This window comes from Aedes albopictus, chromosome 2 (genome assembly GCF_035046485.1).
Source record: "Aedes albopictus strain Foshan chromosome 2, AalbF5, whole genome shotgun sequence".
NCBI lineage: Eukaryota > Metazoa > Arthropoda > Insecta > Diptera > Culicidae > Aedes > Aedes albopictus.
In genome coordinates, this window is record NC_085137.1 from 235,516,690 (window position 1) to 235,543,374 (window position 26,685).

The following is a 26,685-nucleotide window of genomic DNA, read 5'->3' on the forward strand; positions in this document are numbered from 1 at the left end:
TTTTAATGGAATAAGTTTTCAAGAATATATGGAAATACCGTTAGGGGGGACAGCAGAAGAGGAAGTTCGCAATGGTTGTTCTATTCTTTTCACGTGTAAGCAACTACAATCAAGCTCAACCTCAACCAGTATCAAAATCGAACAGGCACAGCAATACTATCTTAAGGTAATACCTCTTCAGCATTAATTATTTCTACGACCTAATAGTTCCCTGAAAACAAAAAGGATCATGCAAAGCCATTAGATGAATTTCACTCTTTCGTAAAACCGTTGAAATTTCCATAGACGTATTCTAATCCGCAACCACAGAAGATGAAACTCTCAATCATCCACCATCAGGAAGAGAATTACCTCTTGTTTACATTAACGAGTGAATGATCAAAATTGACTCCAGACCTGAAGAGAAGAACAAAACCAAAAACGCGTCGTCATAATCCATCATAATAAGCCGCGCAAGATAACAAGCCCTCAATAGAGAAGCAAACACACACCTCCGTCAACCGTCAGACTTCATACGTACAGTTTTACGGGAAGGTACGTATCAGGAACGAGGAAAGAGAAGATCCCCGAAATAACTTTTTACACCGTCATCGCACATCAACCATTATTAGTGATCTTTCCTGTTTCGGCGGGCCGCCGCGCCAAGCCGTGTCATGGTGCCGCAAAAAAAAAACAAAAATGATTAAGAAGGGGGCGAACACCACCGGACTGGCTGCCTGGTTTGGTCAATCGTAAAAGGCACGATCCTCCTGGTCAACAACGGCGATGAAGATCGATCGGACTGGACTGTGTGGTACTTCGTACAAAAGTGCCAGGCTACGGGTTGACTTACACGTACATACTTTTCAAAGATCTTCTGAAGGTCGACCAGCAGCAGCGCCCGGCCGAAAGATGGATGGTTCAGTTCGCGCCTGTGCTCAACTCACTCGGAGCTATCGGGGGTAACATTCTTGCGCAAATTAATACCGGTTGTTGAATCTGATAAGTATTTGTTTAACCGATTATGAGTCGCCAAACGGCGTGAAAATTTATTTGTTGAGCAGTATTTCGGAATTTTGCAAGGTGGTGTTCCAAAATGACAGATTCTTCAAATACCTGGAGTGATTGATCATAGGTGGTTGTTCAAAATTCCAGAAGTACCTTGACCCAGCTGGGAGTGCCTCAGGCACATCAGGAACGCTACCAATAAATTCCTGATTGCCCAAGTAACCTTTTTTTTAGTCAAACAGACTGGAAGAGATTCTGAGAACCATCAAGAAACCAAAATAAAAGGTATCAGGTTTTATGACAGTTCTCATAACCTGTACAAAACTAATTGGTTATCAAAATGTTTGTGGTTCTGGGTCATTTGGCCGAACGCCATTTGACCGAATGCCATTTGGCCGAATGCCGTTTGGCCGAACGCCATTTGGCCGAATGTCGTTTGGCCGAACGCCATTTGGCCAAAACGGTCAAACCGCTAAGAATATCGGTAACTTTCTCATTGGCGGCCTTAACGGAAGCCCAACAAGCATGAGTTTTAAAGCTAACACTACAGTGAGGGCGGAAGTTTGAGTACCCACTAGTGAGAAGGCTCGGCGAAGGAAGCGCAAATGAGTGGTACAGATCTCACGCGGGTGCTGAACGGCAACAGGGGCAGGCTACCAAAGATGCTGGTGGTTGCTGTGTAACTGAATGACTTAATCGAACATATCAGCAAGGGCCTTAAACATCGCGCAAATTGGAAGGGTCTAGTCGAAAGGACAGCTTTCTCGTTTCTGAAAGCTCGACAATGGTGCATGAGATCATGCTGCTCGCCGAAGCCGTAAGTGAGAGGGCAAGGCTCGAGCTGCCAGCGAAACGAGGTCCACTGGTGCAAGAAGCGCTCGACAGATGATGGGAAACCCCCCAAGAAAAAGGTGACGACCAGCAATATTAACCAGGCACCTAAGCCGGTTACAAAACACACAAGGGGGAATCCCAAAAGGTTATAAGTGGACGTACATAATCTCTGCCAGGCAGCCAACACGGATCCCTGAGGTGATGCCCACAGGGTTATCATGGACATAACGAAGGGTGCGTCGGCACTCCCGGAACGTTCTCCCGAGAAGCTGCAGAAGATCGTGGAAACGTTGGATCCTCACTACGACACACGACCATGGGGTTCCGTCCACTACGAGTAGTATTCTTACAGTAGCCATTAAAGCGCCGGTTGAGGCTCGCTCTAACATGTTCAGAATTGCTATGCAGCACCATGCATGCATATTAAGGTGGCCCACACTTATATGAAAAACAAAAATTTCGAAAAATTCCAAGTCTTACCTCCTAAATCTGCTGTTTTGGACTCCCAGAAGCTACGTTCAAAATTTGAGCAAAATCGGAAGAGCCTAAGGGGGCGCTCAAAACGCTTGAAGTTTGTATGGGAAAACTTGGCCAAATGTTTGTAGAAATTTTAAGTTTTCGAATTTTGCCGCTAGGTGGCGCTGTAAGCGTTCAATAATCAAACCCTTCGGTATTGTAGGTGACTCTATGCCAAACAACTTTGTCGAAGACCGCAAAGTGATCCAACGTCTGTGAAAAAAGTTATACCCTAGGTAATGTAAGGATAAACTGTATTGTCGTTTTTCCAATACATGTAAAGGAATAATATCAATAATAAAATCTCAATACTTTGCCTCACTTTGCCTAGGGTGTAACTTTTTTCACAGCCGTCGGATCACTTCGCGGTCTTCGACAAAATTCTTTGGCATATAGTCACCCATAATGCCACAATAATACTAAAGGGTTTATTTATTGAATGCTTCCAGCGCCACCTAGCGGCAAAGTTCGATAACTTAAAATTTACATACATTTACATTTACATACATTTGGCCAAGTTTTCCCACATAAACTACAAGCGTTTTAAGCGCCCCCTTAGGCTCAACCGATTTTGCTCAAATTTTGAACGTAGCTTCTGGGAGTCCAAAACAACAGATTTAGGAGGTAAGACTTGGAATTTCTCGAAATTTTTGTTTTTCATATAAGTGTGGCCCACCCTAATGCATATACATTAGTGACCCGATTTTGTCAGCCTCTTTTCAGAACACATGTTTTGCTCACCTCAAAAACCTGAATAGTTTTTCAAACTTTTTATCCCTCTATGTTCTGCATTCAAGCTGTAGTTTGATGATCAACATGAAGTAATTGGTTAAAGTTTGATTGTTTAATCATGAGAGCAAAAAGTTTGTCGCAAAATGGGGCTGACAAAATCGGGTCCTCACTGTATACCTGGACAGAGGCAACGACGTAGCCAGTTTTTTTTTTAGTTTTTCTTGCTCATTCTCTAAAACAAACATGAGAAAGAGAAAGATGGAGAGAGAGGGGCCTTTTGCCCCATTTTATCCGACTCTTTCACTTTCTCGTGTTTGTTTAGGAGATTGAACGAATAAAAAAGAAAAAGCTAGCTACGCCGTTGAACAGAGGCAAATTTTCGGAGAGCTGGATAAGACAAAGATGGGTTCTATTGCCCAAATAGGGAAAGGTCCATTGAAATACAGACCAATCTACTGCCAACTGGACACCGCCGAGAAGCTCTGGGAGCTGATTGCTACGTTGAAACTGACCATCTACAACAAGATGTCCGATGACTCGTAGCTCTTGAGTAAACAGTTTGACTTCCTAAAAGAGGATCGACGGTGGACGCTATCAGGCCACAAAGGGACCGAGATAACGCTCCAGGAGAAGCGAAGGGGAATGCGCTACTGCGTGGTTGTCCCGCTAGACGTGAAGAACGCGTTCAACAGTATAAGCTGGGCCGCCATCGAGAGCACCGTACACACTTAATTCAGATTGCCGGGATATCAGCATTTTTCCATTCTTTTGCCGAGATTTGCACAGCCGAGTAATCAGCAAACAACAATTTTGCTGAGATCTCAGCAATTTTGACAGTTCATTGCTGAGCTTCGGCAATCGTTTTGCTGAGTGTCAGCTAACAAATGCCACTTTTTGCTGGGATATCAGCTGATAGTTTTACTGAGCAGACGGCTGTGCGCGTTTTTGCCGAGCCCGCAAATCTGTTTTGAGTGTGTACATCATCTAGGAGGAATTACCTCTACTTGATATCACAGAGAACAGACATCCAAGTTCAATCTGAATTTTGTGTAAGGAATATTTCATCGGCAACACAAGTGGCAATAGCGCGGCGCTGCAATCGATTAATTTCCCATACTAATTTAATTCACCACTTGAAATGTTTCAATTCACCACTGACTGTGGCAATATGGTGTTTGGTGGCGTTAGTGATGTCATCGTGTATTGGTTTTGCAACCTTACTCAAGTGAAGATTCAAATCCTAACACAACTTTCTGAATGAAATTTGTTGTAGCCTCTCTGTGTTGGTACTAGAAAGCTGCTTCCTGAACAAAGTGATTCTCTACGACAACGAGGAAGGAGAGAGAAGCTACAATATCACAACGAGAGTGCCTCTAGAGTCAATCCTGAGCACGGTAATATGGAATGTGGCGTGTGACGATATATTGAGGCTCACACTACCACCGTAAGGCCTGCCTTGCCAACGACATTACGCATTACGAGACTTCGTATAGTATATGGCGATTTGATAGGAAATGTAGAGCTGACAACGGCGCATTCAATCGATATAGTGAAGGATTGGATTGGATGAGGTCAAGACAGCTGGTGGGGGTAAACTACCACAAGTTTAAGCACCAAGCATTAGTCAGATGGATGAATGATCAACTCCAAGTGCTCACTGAATTAAGAAATTATGGATGCGTAGGCGGAAGTGCTTCGAAAATCTTTACAAGGTAGCCAACACGACTCAACCCCTTACAGTGATGCCTACAGAGTAGTCATGGCCAAAACGGAGGGTGCGTCAGCATCCCCAGAACGCTTGCCCTAGATGCTGCAGAAGATCGTGAAAACGTTGTTCCCGCGCCACGATACAATACCATGGGCCCCGTGTTACGCTTGTAAATTGTTGTGAACATTTTGACAGTTTATTTTGTATGTTATACTAAGGTATCCCTGAATTTTAATGTGCATTTGTAGCGCTCCAAACGTTTCAGGAGCAATCCAATACAAAACGCACAAGCCGTCCACGGACATCAAATTGTAGACGTCTTGTGTTGTTGCCCGAATCTAGGTGCCCCCTTAGAATTAGAAACTCCTAGACCAAATTCAAGCTATGCTGCAAACAAAAAGGCAATACGGCAGAAGAAATACGATCACAGGATTGACTGATGGACCAAGAACAATAATGAAACCTCGTCATCCTGGGAATGAACTTTGTTATCTATTTAGATAACTGGGCACAATTTATGTCAGGTTAGGTGTTAGGTGTTAGTAATTTGTGTTGTGTTTTGTGTATTTGCAGTGTTCCCGACCAACGTGGGGTGAGACGCATTTGTAGTGTTCCGCAAAACTTTTTGTTATACTCTTTCCCTATGACCAAACCGACCAAAGCGAGGTCGTCCCGGTGCCGAACGACGGGCTCATCGCAATCGCTATGCAGATATGCCTAGACCGAGGTGAAAAAGGCAAAGATTGGTTCCACTGCCCAAACGCGGGAAGCTACCTGGCGATCCGTCGGCATACAGACCTACATCTGCCTTCTGGACACCGTCGGGAAACTGTTGGAATGGATCATTCTGTCAAGGCTGCTGGTCAATACCGAGAAACCCGATGATTCTGGCCTCTCGGATAACCAGTTCGGCTTCCGGAAGGGTCAATCGACGGTGGACACTTTTAGGGCTGTAACCAAACGGCCGAGATAGCGCTTCAAAAGAAGCGAACAGGAATCCTCAATTATGCGGTCGTCATGCTGAACGTAAAGAATGCGATCAACAGCGCCAGCTGGACCGCTAGTGTACCATACGCCACCTTCACCTAGGAGTCCCGGTTAGCCTATACCGGATGCTGGAGAGCTACTTCCAGAATAGGGTGCTAATCTATGACACTGCGAAAGGCGAAAGGAGCTACAACAAGCTGCTATGGAACGCGCGGCGTTTGATGGTATTGAGGATCAAAATTCCACCAGGTCGGCTTTGCCGATGATACTACCCTCGAGGTATATGGCGAGTCAATAAAGGAGCTGGAATAGTGGAGGTCTGGATAAGGTCGAGACAGTTGGCATTCGCGCACCATAAAACGGTGGTGGGGGTGATAAACAACCGCAAATCTGAACAACAAACAGTGGCCTCATAGGCGGGTGCACCATCAACTGTAAGCGCTAACTGAAGCAATTTGGGTTCATGATCGACGATAAACTGGAATTCGGAAGTCACGTGGAATTAATATGCCTGCAAAAGAACAAGCATGGCGATAATGGCATTGTCAAAGATAATGAGCTCGGCAATAGCCTCCAGTAAGCGTAAGCTGCTCGTGACAGTAGCGATCTCTATATTTTGATATGAAACCGCAGCATGGTCGAGTGTGCTAGTGGTCCACCGAAACGTGTAGCGACTCGAGAGTACCCACAAGCTGATGTGCCTTAGGGTGGTCAACGCATACCGTACGATCTCAAAGGGCACAGTATGTGTGCTAGCGGACATGATGTCCATAGCACTAGTGGTAGCAGAAGACGAAGAGTGCTTCGAGCGACGCGGCATAAGAGGCGCGAGACGGATCACCTGAACATCAGCTATGTTGAAGTGACATAAGAAATGGGATTCCTCCAGCGAGAGTAGAAGAGCAAACAGGGTCATGGTCGAGCAGGCCCCATGGCGAGGTGTACTTTCACTTGACACATTTTTTGTCAGGCCATGGGTGCTTTAGGTGCTATTTGCACTGATTCGGACATGCAGGCTCCCCCGCATGTCCAGAATGTGCAGACTGCGACGAGACCGCGGAGCATGTGTTCTTGGAGCAAAGCTCGAGTATGCAGGAGATATGCGGTACCGATCACTCCGGACAACAATGTTGTTGTCCGGGGGCGAGCAAGAGGGATTGCGTTACTTCCATGGTTTCTCGAATCGTTCTTGAACTACATGAAAAATGGCGAGCCAAACAAGCCATACAGCTAGTTGAGTTGACCCCTCCTTCCCATCCCGGAGCTTGAGTTCAACGTAGTCTGGGTACTAGCTAAAACCAGAGCCTCCACGGAGTGTGAACAACTGAAGGCAGTAGCTGGTGAAACGCGTACCGCGAAAGTGTGGAAGAGAGAGAATGAGTTAGCGGGTCGAGCCCCAAATTACCCGACGACGACGGATATCAGAACAGCAGATTTTCTCATTCTATAAAAAAGGTGCTCACTGAAGAAACTAATGATGATCATGATCGAGGATAAGCTAAACTTTTGTAGCTACGTTGGAATAAGCCTGTTAAAGAACAAGAAGATTTCCTTAATACGAATCTCGTGATATGAAAATTTCGAGATTCATCTTATAGCAAAAAGTGTTCCAAATAGAAGCTTCTGCCAAAATGGCCACACAATCTTTTATCAAATTAACCCATACATTTTTTTTGGTATTCAAGTTAAGGACAAACTTGTTAGAATCCAACAATGGCTGACTTTGGCACCTACTTACGATTTCGAGCGCACAAACCTCTTTGTAAACAAAACCAGCGCACCTGATCTTCTTATTTGAAGCTTATTACAAGTGAGCAAGAACAGAATATAAAATGCACTGTTATTTAAAGCTTACTTCTTGAAATTTGTACGTTTGAAGTTCTGCTGTATTGTTGAAGCGGGATTTCATTAAGTTTGTCCTTAACTTCTCCAAGAAATAATTATTTCTGTATGATTTCACCACAGACAAACAGACGTAACTCTTAGAGGAAATTCATCAAAAACTTTTGCCCGGTGTCATTTTCATGAGCACACTGCCACCTGTTGATAGAACCGCGCGCGACACTGTCGGCCATGATGGATTTCGATTTGACGTTTTGCTGACACGCACACTACTACACAAATTGCCTGTAATATTCGTTTGCATCATTCAGCAACGTTTACACTGGCAAACGTCAAAGCGATTGAACACTAGCGCATCTGGTGGAACGATCGCGCAAATCAAATGAATTTTAAATTGATCGTTAAATGCATGTGCCAATCCGTTTTGGAGAGTATTACGTCTGTTTGTCTGTGATTTCACATTCGTTATTTTGTGAACTTATTTCGTGATTTAAAACTTGTATAATCTGTATAAACTTAAAAATAACTGACAGAAAATAAAAATTGGATCTTTTAAAATAGTGCCAGTTTTCCATCTCCGAACACCGACATCTTGGCATCACTGATGACTGCCATAATCCAATCCGGTTTCGAAGGCGTGAAATATCTTCACACGCGGTCTCATCCGCCCGTTTTCGGTCGCATCGCAATACTGAAGAAACGGTGGCCTTCGGAGGCTGTACGAATCCACATTAGCATATCGCACGAGACATGAATATCTAATTTCTCGAAAGCTGTGCTGTTGAGAAGACGATTTTTTCGTTATCTCCAACCCGGTCTCGAACGGAGATAAAATTCATCGCTGTAGTTTATTCCAAGTTTATTGGCAAGTGGACCGGAATGGCGTTCTAGTTCTAGCAGAGTGTGGCAATTAAGATCGGCATTTGTCCCATTAGCATTCATATGCAAAATTCCTGCGCTGATAAATCTGGACAAACGCAGTGAAGAATAGCTGACAATTTCTGGACGCATGGCGATTTGGCGCCTGTGTGAATTCGGGAACGGGTTTCGATCATAAACGTTACTTTATGGCTCCATCCTAGAGAGGTGGCAGCTAGGTCGATCACCTTCGTTTGTAACGGGCGAATTAATTTGAGAACACCTTTGGGGAGGAACAATGTGCTATAACTCAGATTCATGCCTTCTGAACATTAAGCTGCGTGTTGTTTCGCCAAATTGAAAACGGTGGTTAAGAGTGTCAAGAATTATACGACTTTTGGGCAATCCGAGTGTGCATGTAGAACAGTGTCTTTCAACCGTTATCATTAGTTTCTTTTTAAATGTTTGTCCAAGGTTTTTACAATTTAAATTTAAAAAAATGTTATGGCGATGCCAGACACGCAGTGATGACTCCACAATCTTCAAAGGTGAATGAACAACGAACCTACACCTACACATTTCAAGGAACAGACGGTGGTTTTCATTAAAAAGATGATCGATTAATCGTCACTAAGGGTGACCAATCAATCAACTTTTCACTGCGATTCGATGATTGGTTCTCAAATGATGTGTTCTCGAATATCCGAGGAACGGATTCATTTGAGTCCGGCTATTTCGTCGAATGCCGTTTGGCCGAATGTCGTTTGGCCAAACGCCATTTGGCCGAAATCCATCTGTCCGAAAGAATTGTTTGGCCGAATGCCGTTTGGTCGAATTATGATCATCAGAAGTATTTCCTTCTTTTAATCATAGATTATTCTCTCTAGTTTGACCATTAAGGGGTAAGTCGGCGTTAAAACTGTGGATATTTTTGGCAGAGTTTTTCCTTCCTTGAGTTATAGGCTGATCTTTCAAGTTATACTGATATAGAAAATAGTGGCATGATCACTTAAGCTCATCACTTCCATTTCGGCCAAATGGTATTCGGCCAAACGGCGTTAGGTCAAGCGGCGTTTGGCCAAATAACGTTCGGCCAAATGGCATTCTAAGTTTATTTACGTGTTCAGAGAATATTTATGAATTCCAGATTTTCGGTAACAAGTGTGCATAGATCATAAGTATAAGAATTTCTCTTACATGGAATGCGTAAATGTAAAACCCAAACATATAGTATAACGTTGAAATTCCGAAGAAAACCTAATCGCGCTGACTAACAAAGAGAAAGCAAATAGGGAATCCTTGAACTCCGCTAACCTTTGCAAACCGATACCGAAGAAAGAACCTAGAACCGCACAACGAACTTTCCAAGCGGTTGCCCCCTCCAGGGCAGAAGTAATTAACCGCCGTATCAGTATAGTCAGTGGTTATCCTAAGTCGTTGCACCTAGCCAACTACATGGTAGGTAGGAAGGTATGTGATTCCACCGACTATTGCTATCACTGAATGGAACATACCTATTACAGCAGCGCGCACCACGCTAGCCTAAGTACACACATAGTGAAGGTCTTCTACCATCATCAGCGCGGCGGCGTCGTCGTCGTCGTCGCGATAACCTCGCATAGTGTCAAACAAACTGTCTTGGGGACAGGTTCACCACAACTACCTATCGGCGGAGGCCTCACCGCGGCGAGCGCAACTGTATATCGTGTTGCGTTACATGCATGATGGGCTAGAGCTGGAGGTTTCTTGAACTTGCTTGCTGCGTTCGTGCGCCACCCGTCGCGTCGCGTAGTCATCGTTGTTGGACTTGAAGGCGGTGATATCACTGACTCTTCCAAGATGTTTGCGTTTCCCAAAAGGTGAGACTCTTTCTCCGCACAACTACCTCCGATACCCGAGTAAAAAAAGATAACACTGTACGGTAGCAGCTAAAGGTTTGAAAAAGTTCCTGAACCGACCAAGAATCAATTGAAGAGGAACTCGTATTTAACAATAATATAAAAAAAATAAAAATCTAGATTTTAATCAGAAAACATTCTGAGGAAATGCATGATTTTATACAGATGCATCATGAATTTAAATTTAAAGTTTGTTGAAAACCCATCCGACTGAATAATTTCCTGGACTTCTCTAGATAGATGACTATCCGGGTCCTAGAGTAAGTGCTGTAATTTGTGCAAAGATATCCCGAATTTGATTAACTTTAGTTATTTCTCTCTGATCGGGTGTCATCGCCTTATCCCCTCCGAACATCTCCAATACTCCATACGCATCGGGACCGTAAACAACGAAAGCTTCACCACCTCAGCAGCATAATTTAATATTCGCATCATCGTAGTCGTCGCCGTTGCCATCGTTGTCCACTCCCCAATATGGCAATAAAGACCGTATAATGCCCCGTACGTCCGTACCTGCGTATATTTGCCTTTCTCATTCATTAGTGCGCGAATTGCGACTTGCGAGAAATTTGGCGGGCGGTCGTTCAGGGGCCTCTGTGGAATTTGGGTAAATAAAAATTCCGCGTAAATCTTGAGGCCTGTTGTACCGTCATTCGTGCGCCACCTTCCCCCACCTGCTAGCTCTTAGTCACAAACGCACACATTTTTCGAAATTCGCATGAATCCGGTATGACCGGAACGTTACTGTTTCTCTGCTATTAATGAATAAATGACGACGGTCTCATCGGTGAGCTTATTACCCCGTTGTAGGATTATTGTTGCCCGCTGGTTTTAGGAAGGGTGTGTTGAGTAGTATTCATTTGTGGCTTTCCTACCGGGTTGAGCTTCACGATATGCAATTAGCAGTAGCAACTTGGGCGGAGACTTTAACGATCATGACCAAAAACGAATGGCGAAAGCTAGCACATGCGTATATGTATTTCTCTAGCATCATTTGTTTAAATGAATCTAACCCAAGCAAGCAAAAGTTCGGATTCCACTTGAAGAACGAACTCAGAAGTTCAAGTTTGGTTCAATTCCGGTTTCGTTGAATTTAATTCTCCAAAAAGTATTGTTTATGAACTTGGAAGTACATGTACAAGCTTTTGACTTCTCTTCAAAACAACATTAAAGTAGAAAAGAGGTCCAGAAAAAAACTTGTGAGCAGAGTCCAAATAAAATTTAACCGAACTCATGTTGAACTTTTGTGTGCTTCTAAAGCTCAAATAAAGTTCAGTTGGACATATTTCAAAAACTTGAAAAGTTCCGTTTCGAACTTGTTTCGTACTTGTTTTGAACTTACTACTCAAAGTTCAGATATATATTAACCGTACCAAAAGTGAACTTCACTTGAACTTCGGCGACAGCGGAGCTCGGGAGAAGTTCTCATTCAATTAAATCACTCGGAAATCGAGCTCAGCAGCCACAGCTTGTGTTAATTTCACAAGTACACTTTGTTTCACTATGATATTTCAGCGTACTTTCTTTTAATCAACGCAAAGCATCCGTTGTGGTTCAAAGGCTGCCCCCGCAGCGGACAACTGTTCCCCCTCGGATTCCGCCGGAGTTTTTTTTCGGCTGTGCATAATGTTTTTCCAGCTATGCTGGATGTTTCCAGCCACGTCTCACTTGTCGCTGCGCGATCGTAGTCACTGGAAACCAAGCTGGAAACTTATAAACTTTTCTGAAAGTCAATACACTGGCCCTAATTTATTGCTTTGCACTGCGAACCACAACAAACTGGAAATGTCAAACTGAGTAAGTTTACAAGAAGTTCCATGTGAATTTCTTTCGAACTTTCGACTTCAAAAAGTATTCCAAGTTCAGAGAAAGTTCACACGCGAACCTGATTGAGCTCTACTAAATGATATCAGCACATTGAGTAAAATCCCAAGTGCCTAACAACACATAGGTACATGGAGTAGTGGTTAGGCACCGGCTTTCAACGAGGAGAACCCGAGTTCAAATCTCAGTAAGTAAAAAACATAAAAAATTATTTCAAGGTATTAATCAATTTGGATTCCACATGAACTAATGCCTTTTAATAATAAATTACTTTTGAGAACTGAACACATTTTTTTTTTTCATTTTTACGAAGCTTATTTTTAAGCTGAATAGCGTTCCTTTCAGCGACACAAGTGTACTTTTTGTGAACTCAAATTCGGTTAATTACTTAAAAAGTGAGCGGAATAGAATGCTATTCATCTTCCTTCGAATAGCTGATTAAGCCCAAACATGCTATTTTATCCGAACTTTTGGTTGCTTGGGAAGACCTCTAGAAGAATCTTTCTGACCGAGAACTGGTTGGTTAGAGTATTCATCCAGGGTTTTTCAAAATTCTAGTATTAAAAAAATGGAATTTCCCGCATCCTGTTACGATTATAATGATCGTTCACAACTGTTGTTTTATAACGCTTCTCAGGTATAAAGATTGACCTCTTCATCCTATCTTCTTCTTGGCGTAACGTCACCACAGAGAGAAAGCCTGCTTCTCAGCTTAAGTGTTCCATGAGCACTTCCATAGTTATTTGCCGAGAGTTCCATCTGCCAATGACCATTTTGCATGTGTATATAGTATGGCAGACATGAAGATACTCTATACCAAGGAAGTCAAGAAAATTTCCATTACGATGCATACCTGGATCGAACGGAAATCGAACCCGTCACTCTCAACATGGTCTTCATGCTAAAACTGCTCGGCATTAAAATATGTGAGAAAATGTGTTATAGTTATATATTCATGAAATCAGCAGTTGTGATTGTGAATGTGTAGCAGTTTTTAAGAATAATGAATGAATAAGGCAATTCATGAGACAGATGCGATCAGCTGATTTTCTTTGTTTACCATGTATTTTTGACATTCGTCGATTGGGGTGACAGTTGAACACAAAGGAATTTGTTAAGCACTGAGAACACTCGACGAAAATTTGGTAAGCTGCATGTACACTGTGTTTACAATTTCAGGTGTCACCCCCATCGCGATATGTCGACATGGATTGCATTATACAGTACTGGCAGAACAGGGTTATTCGTGCTCGGAGTCGCGTTCTAAAACATATCAAACATTTATCTGACGCAATTCTGCACAAATGAAATATTGATTGATTACTGATCAAAGTTGTTTTGAGAAAATGTGAAAACTTCTGATTTATACAGCCGATTCCGTTCACCAGATATATGTTTGGAAAGGATGTGAACGGGCTTCGGATAAATCGTATCTATCCTGTATTCTAACTCAATCAAAGTCATACGTCAATTGATGTTTGTTCCATAAGAATACACTATATAATGGACATATTTTGTCAGATTTTAAATTTATATTCAGAATGGGCTTCAGATGTATAGACGTCATTTGAAAAACATTTTTTTCAATCGCTGTGACAATTAAAGCAAGTCGCATGTGAAAATATTGTACAATATTGATACTTATGGTGATTATGTATTCCTATACTTCTTGGTGTAACTTCCCAACTGGGATAAAGCACTTCACAGTTATTTTTGCGCATTTTGATCATCACTGGACTGCGCACTCAGTCTTCAATCTTCATAAGTGCAGTTGATGTCTTCGGCGCAAGTTTCTTTGATTTATGTTGAAGAATAAGTGCTCTGAAGACACCGAGTTAATTTGATGCAATCGCGTACTTTTATTTACGTTTTCGCACTCTTGAAAACTTGTGCGAGAGTCCAGTGGCAAACCAAATGCGCTACAGCTGAGAGCTTCTTTTTCCCTTGATTACACTAGTTTACAAAATAAAATGAAAGTCGTGAACTTCTGTCAACGACCAAAATTTTTGAAGCACAACTTAGCACTGATTTCGAAACCGTGCCTCAAAAAATTTTAAGTAGAGCAGTTTTTGAGTTTTAGCTCAATATCGAGTTTAACAACTTTTAAAAATATGGAATTTACTAAAATTCAAATATCTTGCGTTTTGTTCAACCAATTTCAAATCTTTTTCCATAAATTAAAAGCTGAATACAATACCATTCGATCATCTGAATGCAGGTTTTGCGTCAGATTGATGAAATTCAAGATATTGGCGAGTTTTAGGGACGATCTCCTTAAATTTTAGCCAAATTTCCAAAAAAATATGAAGAAATGTATTTTTTTCAATAAGAAAAAAACAATCTAAAAATTCTTTCTCAACGTTTATTCGACATATCATATATAGGCAAGTTACAGTAAAAAAATCAGCTCAATCGGAGCATTGATTACGAAGAATGAGATGTGTGAATTGAGCGACGTTGCTTAAAAATAGAACAAAAATCGATTTCAAATCATCAACCTTGTATGGAAAGTCGAAAAAATTTCCGCTCTACTGTAATTTTTTTCCTTCGCGTTTTCGAACTCAGGGCACGATTCTACACAAAAAATGATCATCAGCTTACCGAGTTCAAAAATGCTGTAAACTAGTGTTACCGTCGTTGGGGGTGAGAATGGGTCAAAAAAGGATACTCAAAGAAAGTTTGTTAAATAACAAATACAATTGAAGTCGGAATAACTTTTTATTCGGTATGTATACTCTTCTATGTAGTAATGACAGTTTAGCAAGAAAGCATCACATTATATGAATTGCTTACTAAACTACAAATGATTGAAAATTGACCCAATCTCACCCCTTAGAGGGGGTGAGAATGGGTCAAAGTATTCGAAATCGCCTACCTGAGAATATAAGTTAATTTTATTGATCATATCTAGCAAACTTTCGTAAAATACAATGTTATCATGATGAATGAAAACTCAGGTAATTTTAAAAGATGATTAATCCACCTAAAAAGGCTAATACAACCGAAAAAATGGTTGAAATTTGATAAAATTACGTTTGTATGTTGTATCGCCATTTTTAGCCACCACCCACCATCCATAATGTTCCAACCTCCATGAGAGGAGGGGGAGGATTACAACGAAGCAGGAGCGCACTGAAAGATTGATTGAAAAAAAAACATTATATTTTTAGTATACTGCATAAGAAATTTTTAACCCGCTATAAACTCTTATGATCATTGGCCTCTATACTGCCCAAGCAAATCACTCCATCTCAAGATAGAGGGTCGTTTAAATATTATGTTACACACCATTTCACATTATTAGACCCCCTCCCGCAACAACATTAAAAAAGATTTTTTAATAAATAAATAATTTTGTATGAGTTCTAGTAGACCTATTCTTCTGTCCAAACGCATGGGTTTATTGTTATAAATGATTTTAGGCACTAAACGTATGAACACTCTCGCTTGCAACTTCTGCGAAATATTTTCGAAGGAAACTGTGCTTTTATGAAGATACAGTAAACATGGAACCACTCTGACGTCAAATGGGGACTGGATAACAATTTAAATTTTCAGTTAAGGCTATGTGCACTCGATAACTTGCTTGACCCAATCTCACCCCCATTCTTAATATTTAGACATAGGGTCGAAAATATTGAGTTTTTAAATAAAAAGAGCATTGACAGCCTGCTTTTTTCATTGCATCAACCAGGTAATACCTACAGCTAACCACTTATAAGAAAATTTATGGTTAGGTACTTGTGTGAAACATTACGATGGAGAAATTTTTTCAGAGTGATTCACTAGTAGTTTCGTCATATAAGTTTAGCCAAAAACTTAACAAAAAAAAACATTATTGCCAAACATCTTATTCTGCATCATGACGTGTAAAAACATCTCCTCTTTGAAATAATATTAAGTTTTCAATATAAATTAGCTATAGTTGATGAGCTATTTCAAATTTTATGTTTCTCCGTTTTGACCCAATCTCACCCCCCAGACCCATTGTCACCCCCATCGACGGTATTTTGCTAGTGTATTCACTCAGCTGAGCTCTGCAATCAAAATTTAACCGAAATGCCAGCCAAAAATCAATTGTATTCATAGCAGCACCCATGAATACCGCTAGCATCAGGCGTTAAACGTCAAGCGTTTAGCCGAGATTTCAGCAAACCAACTTGAACCAAGATTTGCACAGCCAATCTCGGCATTCTGTTGTGTGTAGATAAGTTCTTCAAAAAGTTTACTGATAGTTTACAGCATGCTGATTGGATGATAACTAGAAGTTTCGGCATATTATTTGCCAGGCTTCAAAATTGGAATAACTATAAAAAGAAATCATTTTTTCAGAAAAGTATGCTAATTATTTTTTGGTAATTGTAAAGTGTTGGCGTGAAACGGTACCTCGTAGATTGGCAACTAATATCATTAATTTCAAGTGACAATTAGCATGCCTGGAAGGTTTATCCATGTTTTATCCCGGTTTTTACGTGCATCTAAAAATGATAGTTGTTCTATATTATAGTTTTATGTGATAGTTTTTTACTTGGCATTCCATAAAACTATCATATAACTTCTGCTATAAACATCTTTAGTTAAAGACTTGCAAGCAGTCATGAATTGGTTTTATCCCTTACTATATATCATTTCAATAAAACTTGCATTTGCGGTTGTTGTCGGAGAAATTCTCAAGTAAAAATCAGCATGCCTAGATGGTTTATTCATGTTTCATCCTGGTTTTATACGAGCATGTGAAAAAGCTAGTTGTTCTATATTAGTTATATGTGGTGATTTTTTACTTTGCACCTCTGGCATTCCATAAAACTAATAAACATTTGCGATTGTTGTCGGAGAGATTTTTTTGTAAACAAATATACAAAACTGTGAGGCAATGCTTAAAACCAACACAAGATTTCGTGGCCGTAACATACACCAAGAAATGCTGTGATAAAACCGTTAGTTTTATCATGAGCTCAGTTATGACCAGTTCAGGATGGTTAGCCCTATTGGAGAAATCATCAGGAACACAGAGTTTTATCAGAAAAATATGTCGCAAGACGTAATAATTTATGTAAATACTGAAAAATCATTACTCAATTTTATGATTTCACGTACAGCTTAAGATTCAACACGTTTCCGACATTTTATTTTCAGAAAAATTACATAATGTCTTTGAAACTCCGCGATGTTGAAAAACCCACAGTGTAAATTAAATGCATTTAACTTTCAATTAATGCACAGTTTGTGTGGCGCACTTAATTTTTGTCATTATCACAGTCACATTCACCACAAATTTGCCGTGGCATGTCTCCTAACACGTATTATATAGGAAAACAAATCCAAATTCCAGATCGGCATCTTTCCAATTGACGACTGGATAAACAACCAAGCATAACACATCGCAACATTTTTTTGTCTCAAGAGCAAACTTATGTGTCTCTGACAGATTTTGGTCTGCTGAATCCGAATTCGGGCTCAGATTTGCTCCAGCGCGTCACATTTTTGAGCTATACCTCAATTTATAGGGCAAAATATGCGATTTTAGACTTTGTTTTATTGCAAGCCATTAAGCATGAAAATATTTTTTATAGCAATCATAGGGTAAATTGGTCAATTAATTGCAAACATGCACCTAACATAAATCGCTTAAAACTATTAAATTTGATTTGGAAAAACGAAATATTTTGCATGAGTCGGTAATTTAGATGCTAATTGACCATTTCACCCTTTGAATGCATAAAAAAAAATTCCATGCTTAATGGTTTGCTGTCAAAAAAGCCCAAAATCGTGTATATTACCCTATAGATTAAGGGGTTCTAAATTGCGACTTGCTGGAGCAAATCTGAGCCCGGATTCGGATTCAGCGGCCCAAAATCTGTCAGAGACACATAAGTTTGCTCTTGAGACAGACCAATAGCTATTTTTTGTTACGCTGTGTAATTTATTCTGACGGTCGAACATTGATAGTGAAAAATAAGCAAAACAAATATTTTCCAAGTCAGAAAATTGTTGTATTTAGAAGGTTGTATCGGGGATACGATAAAACTATGATACAACCCGAAATCCTAAGCCGGTTTGTATACAAAGTCCTGTAGATCATAATAAGACTGGGCCAACTAGCCAGTACGTGAGCCATAGGAGGCATATAAGATCTCGAGAGGGCTTTCAAGTCGGCATCAATGGTTATTATTATTATTAGCTTTATTAGAGAGATTTTCAGCCCGCGGCTGGTTCATCTCCAAAGCGGCATCAATGGTTTTATGGTTGGGGTTTATGAATCGCTAAAAAAACTTCGCAAAAAATCAAAATTGTTATTTGAGATGTTTCTTCTTGTAATATTGGCCTAAGCCTCGATCAGATTTCCGGTTGGAACAAGACTGAGGAATATACCTTGGTCTAAGATTGGACCATAATAAGAATACCAAAAGCATGAATTTCACAGGAGAGAAAATGTTAGTGAAGCATTTAGTTAACGAGATACTATAATCATTATCTGGAGCTTTCATATTCCTTAACTTTTTAGCAATAAATATCACTTAATCACTATTTTAGTAATACATGTTACAAAATAGTGACTAATGAGCAGAGCCGTTCGGTTGGCCCCCGCCAAGGGCGCCAGCATTAGAGGGGCGCCAAAAAGGCTTAATACTAGAAGGAAACAGGATGATGCTATTGTTTTCTTGAATGTTATCAAGATTCTACCACAGACAAACAGACGTAATACTTCGGACATTTTCCGATTCAAATCATAGTCACGGAAACATGTTCGTCCATGTGCTCAAATTACTGAGTTTGACCAACCACCATGAGTAGTGGGACGGTCGGTTGGCCAACTATCATTTTGTTTTAAATAAACCGTTGAATCGATGTACGATGGAAATTATCAGAGTGGTACAAAGTGAGAGGTACAGATTGAGCAAAGCAAAATCAATATGCACTCGAAATTCTAGTGAAAGTTTGAATTTGAAAATTCATAAACATTCTCATTTGCGGATGTCTTGAGGTTACTTCCTTTCATTTTCTTCGCATTCACGCAGAAAAAAATATGTTAAAATCAAAAATATTTGAGGTAAATTCAAATAAATTGTAATAAAACTGTTTGGAGCAAATCGAGCGTCACATTTGAAGCAAATGCAATCCATGTTTGAAACAAAAATGCATCTTCTGACAGATTATGTTAGAAATAAATGTAAACATTTTTTTTTTTGTGGCAGGTCAGCCCTACGGAAATATTTGTTTTCCTTATAACTTATAAAGTCATTTCCTTCGCTGGAAAAAACCCCCTCCCGTGGTGTACTTTCAATGCCAACCTCCCCAAGTAGCACCTGCAACTAAAATGGAAATGATCATCGTTGCAAACATGTTGCAACTGAGTTTTCATGAAACAAACAAAATTAAAACCAAATAAAATCCTGTTGTTAATGCCAAACTGAGGTGTAACAGTTTTATAACAACTGCCAAAATGAAAACAAACGTCATCATTAGTTGAAACTTCCGAAACCAATTTGTAACTGAAGTATAATCTGTTTGTTTCAACGAATCTTAGTTACAATTGTTTACAAACCAAATCAACCAAAACATTGATTCTGATTGTTATAAACATGTGGCACCTGGAACTTATTTAGAACATAACGAACAATTTTGACAGGAGAGGTAGAAGTTCCAAAATGTGCAGCAAAATGTTTTTGTGACCACGAAAAATATAAAATGCACTTTAAAAAACCAAAATGTTTCAAAAATAACGAAATCATGTACAAATAAAATGTAACCTTTTCTTCATAAGTTTATCGACATATTCCAAATTTTATAAAAATAAAGTGGTAAAATAGAAAAAAAATCTGATTGGAAGTATAATATTGACCCAATAAAAAAAACTGCTTCATTTTCGCAGTACTGAACGACTGGTATCTACCACTGGGAAGATTTGAATACACGGGGTTTTGAGAAATCTTACGTAACGTACAAAAATATTGGGAGTTTTCCACGAAAACAATTACAATGGGTTTACATTTTTTACAAAAAACGTGAAATTTTCGTTACGTAATAAATGGACAGCCTCTTGTCGACGTAAATGAGAAGTACGATTCCAAGTGTCTGCTTTTTTGGTTGTTTACGTCCTGTACGGAAAATTCAAACTAACTTATTTTGGGTCGATTTTACCCTAAAATGAGTATATCGAATTGATTAGTTACCCAAAATTAGGTCGTTTTTCCTCTCTCCCCCACAGATGTTGTCGTAAATATACAGAGATGCGTCTATCCAACGGGAGTCCTTGAGGCCAATAAGCCAGTTTTGGGTAAATGTAGATTTACCCAAATTTGGGTTGAATGAAGGGGGTCTTGGGTTGAATTTACCTACTCTTGAGTATATTTTTAGCTGGAGGTAAAGGCATTTTACCTTGCGTGAGTTCAATCGATTCACTCAAATGTTGACTTATTGGGCCGAACTATGAGATTGCGTCAAAAGCATCCAATGTTCGGTAATTTGGTGGTTCCGTGTACCGCGTGCAGCATTGTTGTACTTTGTCAATACGGATTCCCATAGACATTATTTAGCAAATAATATCTTCCTAAATTCTAAAATTTATTTTCGGCATTTTACGGGTGCATTAAATAACCTGCTGAAATGCACTCCGGCAAAGCAATATGGCGAGGTAATTTTTACCACAAATGCCTAAATTTTCACTCGCAAAATGATAGGAGACTGGGGCGCGTTGAGAATACGGAGCTAAAATGCGTAACTTACCGATAAATCTGGAACGACACACAAATTGACGTTCTCGGTCAGCCTTATTTGCGGGAAAATTATTGCCACAATTTATTAATCACATGAACGAAACTGTTGATGCATTATTACTGGCAGTGACGAATGTGGTGACTAACTGATTATTTGTCGAATCGGTCACCATTTTTTAAGTCGACTATAAGTTGTATCTCGATTATAAATCGATTGCGTATTAAAACCGTTCATATCACGAATGGATGTTTTATATTGGCTCCACCTCTTGCGCTTTTTTTGTTGCAATTTAGTCGTTAATAAGACGATTGGGTCAAAAGGCATAACTTTCAATATAGTTGCATACAAATTACAGGAACTTATTAATGTCCAAGTGTGTTGCTTGACATTTATTAGATAACATACGCTCCCGAAAACAACGGAATTTCGTGGACCTTGCCTTTTTTGCAGGAGGAAATCTTGTTTGATGTTGCAGCTGGAACATTTGAGTTTTGTTTAGGTTCTTGACGGAGGAACGGGGGCTCCTCAATGGGTATTGTCCAAATAAATGTGTGATTGAGTTAGTTTTGAAAATTAAAATTTTAGTTTTAAACATTTTATCAGTTTACCGAATAAAAATGAAAAAAAATTGTTTCAAACGAACGAAATTTGTCTCCGTGTTCAATGAAATATTTTACAGTGTTATTTATTTATTATTTATTTATTTATTTTTAACTAAAAATTTGGAAGAGGGATATTTTACAGTGTTGACAAACATACTTAATGGACACTATTTTTTGAAAACAAAATTCAGTTGAACAAAAAATAAAAAAAAATCATTTGAATACTGTTTCTTGAAGATTTCTTGAAATTTGCATTATTCATGTTAGGTATAAAATGTCATTTTTTATTATTGTCCTGGTCTAAGCAAGCATGCATTTTGCAATGCAAATTTGTACTTGTACTTGTATTATAAGAGATATAAATTTGGAAACATTTTTGGGCAACGCCCATTGAAACTCCTAATGAAATACGTGAAATACACGAATGAAAAACATTCGTAGAAAATAAATAAAATGAGGGGGGGGGGGGGATTTGTATATTTGCAATCCCTAAATACAACCTTTCAAGAAACTTTGACAAAATTAATAACAATAAACTTTTCAAAACTAGCCATGTCCAATAGACTCGGGGCGCCAATCTGGATGCTTTGCCAAGGGCGCCATGAAACGGCTCTGCTAATGAGTTGTCAATAACACTGGTTTACAGCATTTTTGAACTCGGTAAGCTGATGATCGTTTTTGGTGTAGAATCATGCCCTGAGTTCGAAAACGTGAAGGAAAAAAATTACAGTAGAGCGGAAATTTTTTCGACTTTTCATACAAGGTTAATGATTTGAAATCGTTTTTTGTTCTATTTTTAAACAACGTCGCTCACTTCAAACATCTCATTCTCCGTAATCAATGCTCCGATTGAGCTGAAATTTTTACTGTAACTCGCCTACATATGATATGTCAAATAAACGTTGAGAAATAATTTTTAAGTTGTTTTTTTCTTATTGAAAAAAATACATTTCTTCGAAAAATTTTGGGAATTTTGCTAAAATTTAAGAAGATCGTCCCAAAAACTCGCCAATATCTTGAATTTCATCAATGTGACGCAAATCTTGTATTCAGATGATCGAATGGTATTGTATCCAGCTTTTAAATTATGGAAAAAGATTTAAAATTGGTTGAACAAAACGCAATATATTTGAATTTTAGTAAATTACATATTGTGAAAAGTTACAAAACTCGATATTGAGCTAAAACTCAAAAACTGTTCTACTTTAAATTTTTTGAAGGTCGGTTTCGAAATCAGCACTAAATTGTGCTTCAAAAATTTTGGTCGTTGACAGAAGTTCACGACTTTCGTTTTATTTTGTAAACTTGTGTAATTTTGTCACGTTTCTTCACACTTGAAACGTTTTCAAATACTTGAGCAAACTGATTACTTACTGAAATTGTGTTTTTTTTTTACAATTTACTTGTATTATTAAGATTTTCTCTTTTAACGCAGTTTTTGAGACTTTTCCAAAATTGAAAGCCATGGTTCGATAGAAAAGTTTTACGTGCAAAATATTCGTTTCTCAATTTTGTGTAATATGTTTTTTTATTATTTTTATCTGAAAGTCTTGACTTTGTTGGAATAGGTCTCTCGACGCGTTCCTATCGTCAATAATAACTGAGTCAAATTTGATTTCACATTTTGACATTCCAGCGTCTCTAACAACTATGAAATGTGCTAAACAAAGGTTCAAGAGTACTTTATCATAATGTGTTGCCAATGAAACAACAACATCGAGAACTAAAACGTTGGTCTCGACATGTTCCAAAAAATTTTTGTATTTTGGTGTCATGATCATTTTACTTGAAGAGTGCGCTGAGAAATCTGTAATAATTTACTTAATTTAATTGCCCATAGCTCATTTTTAGCCTACAACATGAAAGTGGAATAAAACAAAATATCGAAATAGATCGTATTCTCTTACCATGTTAAATAGATGACAATAGTGGACCCCTTTAGATTTAACCAATATGCTTGTTTACATTTATAAATTTGTTAAAAAACGAAGAGCCGTAAAACAAGGTATCGTTGAACAACGGGGTAACATGGATCGGCTGGACCCACCTCATAAAATGTTCAAACAAACCATTTTCATTGCATCAGTTCTTGCTAACGAACAGTTTTCCGTAATCTGTTACTGTTTAACTACTAAATGACATCAAGTTTATGGAAATTAGGTATCATTATCTCATGAATCAATCGCTTTTCCCGTAATTGTGTTTCGTAACGCAATGAGATACATGCTCAAACTCATTCATGCTTAGCATGATTACTAGATACACTATTAAGTTCGAAATTACTGTATAAGCTCAAAATGATATCCCTGAGTTGGATTTCATAAACAAAACTTGTATGGAAGTGCTCCTTTCCAAGTAAATAAATGATTTATCAAAAGCAGGCCTAAAATTCCTTAAAACATACTTTTAGGTGCTATTCGTTGTTTAGAGAATTTTAATCCTAAAAACTCAAAAAGTACATATTTTGTAAGAATTTGGACAACACATTCGAAATCAGGACCTCAAATTTAGTAAGTAAGGGTATTTTCAACACAAATAAATATCGTTCACTTAGGGATCAATGTTACCCCAAATCAACCAAATTAGATTAAAAAGCCTATTTAAAAATGTTTTAAAGTTTCACAATGTTGTTTCAAGCAGCTTAACACATACTCAGAAGGTCAGTACTTGTTTTAAAAATATAAAACATGCAAAGTTTGCCTAAACGAGGAAACCCAAACCCCAAATCAACCAAATTAGATTAAAAAGCCTATTTAAAAATGTTTTAAAGTTTCACAATGTTGTTTCAAGCAGCTTAACACATACTCAGAAGGTCAGTACTTGTTTTAAAAATATAAAACATGCAAAGTTTGCCTAAACGAGGAAATTAATCAAGAAAGATCGAGAATTTTGATCAATGATATTATCGCTTTCCAGCGTAATTCCACCACTTGAAACCACTACTGGCTGAGCTATATCGTTTCCTGGTGGATGCTCACCAATAACAACAGATTTGAGCTGGGAATTCGTGAAAAAATGGCTAGAATACCCTATTCCTTAAGCTCTGCTGATTTTCTTGTTTATTCTAGGGAGACAATACTCTGGAATATTGAATTCATTTAATATATTGTAATTATCATTTTTTTCTGTTCTTCAATGTGCGCAGATAATGAATCAATAGAATATTCTTCTCTTCGATGAAATTTCAAACTCATTCGTCAATTCCTCATCCCTGAGATCACCAAAGCACAATACAACCTGTTTATTATCTCGGGCACATTCCGTTCCCACAATCAATGGTCTCGGAGTCGCAGTAGCTATCGCCGTACACGCAAAACAAATACTTACATGTGTTATCTTCTTATCTGATAAATAGCTGCCACCACAGGTTCTCTAGTTTCTTCGATTCGCCGTCAATTCCCCTTCGCTTGAATCATCCACAAAACACTATCACTTTTTTATTGCTCCGAGTACGACGAATTAACGCAACAATGAAGGAGCCAAAATCACGACTTGAGGTGTTAGTCACAACTGATGAAATGAAATACTCTCCGTTGCCTTTACAAGACAGCTGATTCTTCGACTTTTATCGGTATTTTCTCACAATTTCCTCACATAAATCAGGTAAACACAACACATGCAGAACCGAACTTTGCTAGAAATGTCGAATGCACAAGCAACATCCAGAACTAGGTTCTCAAACTTTACACCGAGTATTCGCTGAACACGTGACTTTTACACCTATCCAAGTCGTTTGTTGACAAACGTCGACGTTCTTACTTCCGTTTCTTCTCCGCTTGAAGGGAACCACACTGTTAGATCACGGCAAACAATCGGCGACACAATCACACGTATTTCTCAATTTTAGCACCTTCAACAGCGCGACCTTCCCGATCTTCTTCTGTTTACATCCACTCACTAAGCCCGCTCTTCTCGAAAGCCGGAAATCGCTTCTTCCAGATTGTAAACAAGTGCCACTTGGTCGAAATCCCGATACAAATCACGCGCGCATATTCATAGGGGAGCCGGTTGTCTCAGGTAGTGGAGGTCCGGTGTTCACGCGACTGCTAATTTGTTTGGGAGTTTCACTTGGATGAGATGAGGCTAGGCGGTTGGTCGATAGCTCGGGCAGCCTTGTGTCCCAAACCGGTTACACAATGTTTAAAACAGCGAAATGCCGCCAACTTTCACGAAAACATTTCCAAAAAAAAGCACGTAGAAACGCTGAAACGAGGCAACTCCTTCTCTGTGTAACGCCCTCTACAGCTATATCGCAGCTTAATAACGTTGATCGTTTACTCCAATCTTCAGCTTCTGTCTCACTTGAAACGTTTGACACTATTACGTGAGCTGTTCACCAATTTCGTAGTTATCAAGAGGTCCCACAACTGACGACCTTCAGCACTTTCCGCGAATCTACATAAGCTTCCGGCACTGGTCCCAGTCACTTAGATTCAGTAGTACGCTAGACTAAACACACTAAAGCACTAACACTAACAGCTCCTTAGGCTAGGCGATATAGACTACGCTAAAGCTGCACCGTATACGCTAGAACTCTCAATTACAACAATTCGATCGTTCTTCTCCCTTCACCGCCGTATATCCGATCAATCGTAAACACTTGAGTCCCGACGTTCTATACGTAGCAAAACAAACCGATAATAACGAAAAACCACATCAATACAACAATAAAGCGTAAAAAAAAACAGAAAAAAATCGTATTGCACAAACGTCCAACCTGCACGGATGCCTTAACTCAACTAACGACTCGAACCGCGACCATCGACTAGATTCCAAAGCGCGACTCGTCGTCATCCATGCGCACAGTCCTCGCCATCCATCGTCGTTGTATATTTTGGTTTCCAGTTTTTCTCTTTATTTACACTTGATCACTACAGCGCAGAGCCGAGCCGAGGGCTGCCTGGCTGGTCTGGTAGGTAAAGCTGAGCCATAGCTCAGCCAGCGTCGTCGTCGTCGTCGTCGCTGTTTGCGTTTTACACTCCACCGTTTGCGCGACGAGCGCCACAAATACAGGAAAACGCACGTGCTTCGGCTAGGTGTGGAATTGGTTGCCGTTGCGCGGTCACTTGTTGCGCTCGCGTATCTGAGTAAGCTGCAGCTCTGGTCCGGTGTTATCTGTGCGCTGGAACCTGTATGAACGTTAGCGTGTTTAGGTTTTTTCAGAGGAGGTGCATACAAT

The 26,685-nt window shown here is 39.5% G+C and overlaps 1 protein-coding gene across 1 annotated transcript in view; it reads right to left on the reverse strand.

The window, feature by feature from the left end:
• LOC115257630 (rho GTPase-activating protein conundrum) overlaps window positions 1–26,383 on the reverse strand; it is a gene marked incomplete in the record, with an annotated part of 391,231 nt that extends 364,848 nt beyond the window's left edge. The window contains 1 exon segment of the mRNA XM_062851367.1: window positions 24,834–26,383.
• Window positions 26,384–26,685: the final 302 nt, after the last annotated feature.